The sequence below is a fragment of the Galeopterus variegatus genome, unplaced genomic scaffold, assembly GCF_000696425.1.
Source record: "Galeopterus variegatus unplaced genomic scaffold, G_variegatus-3.0.2 Scaffold24611, whole genome shotgun sequence".
Taxonomy (NCBI): Eukaryota; Metazoa; Chordata; class Mammalia; order Dermoptera; family Cynocephalidae; genus Galeopterus; species Galeopterus variegatus.
In genome coordinates this window covers 8,191-9,829 of record NW_007750722.1, presented here as the reverse complement: position 1 = coordinate 9,829, position 1,639 = coordinate 8,191, and the positions used below count along the sequence as shown (strand labels likewise).

Genomic DNA, 1,639 nt, shown 5'->3' with positions numbered 1-1,639 from the left:
AAAAAAGAGACAAAAAGGAAAAAACAAAAACAAAAAAACATGTCATCCCTATCTAACAAAAGTTTCAAATTGGCCTCTTTATTGTATAATATCTGGAGCTGAGCTCTTGTCATATTTGGCTTTACAGTTTTATAAAGTCCCATATTGCTTCCCATTAACAGGGTACTGCATTAGTAAACCTGAGGTGATCCTGAAGTTGGAGAAAGGAGCAGAGCCAGGGATAAGTAAAGAACACCCAAAGCAGTGCCTCCCAGGTTAGTAAGCACATCCTGGACAGAGTCCGGGAAAAGTAAAACCCCGCAGATCTTGACTGTGTTCAGCTGTTTCTAGCAGTTATTCCACAGGTCCGTGAGCTGAGGCTGGCTCATCTCCTTTCATTAAACACATGTATTATGTAATCTCTCAGATGGACTCATACATATATATCTCCATATTTTATTTTGCTGTGTTTTAACAATGTATTTTCCTAAAATATAATCCCTACATTTCTCTTCTTTGATATTTATTTTTGCTATTCATCTTTTTGATATTCTCAGTTCCCCTCATGACCTGCATTCTCATGGACATTGGTTTTTGTTTTTTTTTTTTCCTTTTTTGTCTTTTTTACTGACCGGTAACGGGATCGCAACCCTCGGTGTTGCGCCCACACCGGGGACCGGCAACGGGATCACAACCCTTGGTGTCACGTCCGCACCGCGCTCAGCCAGTGAGTGGGAACCGGTCTCCACACGGGATCCGAACCCTCGGTGGGAGCGCCGCCGTGCTCCCAAGCGGCGCACTCTCCAGTGCGCCACCGGGCCAGCCCAGACATTGGTTTTCAGACTCTGTTCTTTTCTGTTACTTAAAACAGAATATCTGTAACTGAGTAATTTGTGAAGAAACAAACTCTGTAGCTTACAGTCTGTTCTGGAGGCTGAGCATTCTGTCTACGGGCTGCATGTGGTAAGGGCCTTGTTTTTGGTGGTGATTCTTGGCAGAATCCCAAAGTAGTGCAGGATGTCACATAGGAAGTTGATAAGAAAATAAGGAGAGAGGCCCAGATATGAGCCTTCTATACCACCACATCAGAAATTATGGAGCTGAGGCTGACTTAGCACAGGGCATGGAAAAGGAGAGTTCTTGATTTTATAGAAGAACCAGAAGACTCATGGTATGAAGGTAAAGTGAACCAAGGATTTCAAGTTGAGGGACTGAGATTGTTGTTTGGAAGTGGAATTTGAAGTTAGTGTTTTCCTCTTCTCTTTGTAGAAATCGTCCTAAAATGACAAATAAATTTAGAAATGTACAGGAGACTCTATTTTTTATGAGCATAGTAGCCATCCAAAACTCCAGTGCATAATACTGAAGTTTTCATGAGCAATGAATTATCAAGTGGGAGTGTGTGTTCCAGAGTTTGGGAAGATAATACAGGTTGATTTTATAAGGAGTCAAAAGCACCTTTTTCAAAGATGGTGGCAAAGCCTTGGTTGCGGAACCAAATATTTTAGACCAGCAGGGTGTCCTGTAGGGGTGGACTGAAGTTTCCTGTAGAGTAATGGTTTTTTGAAGCACAGGAAGTCAGGTGAAATGAATAATTTGTGGGAGGCTCTGTTTAGGGTGGGAAAAAGGAGATTTTATTATTTCAAAAACTTCCACACAT

At 41.9% G+C, this 1,639-nt stretch overlaps 1 pseudogene; it reads left to right on the top strand.

The window, feature by feature from the left end:
- Positions 1 to 95: 95 nt before the first annotated feature.
- LOC103583588 overlaps positions 96 to 1,639 on the top strand; it is a 7,328-nt pseudogene continuing 5,784 nt past the window's right edge.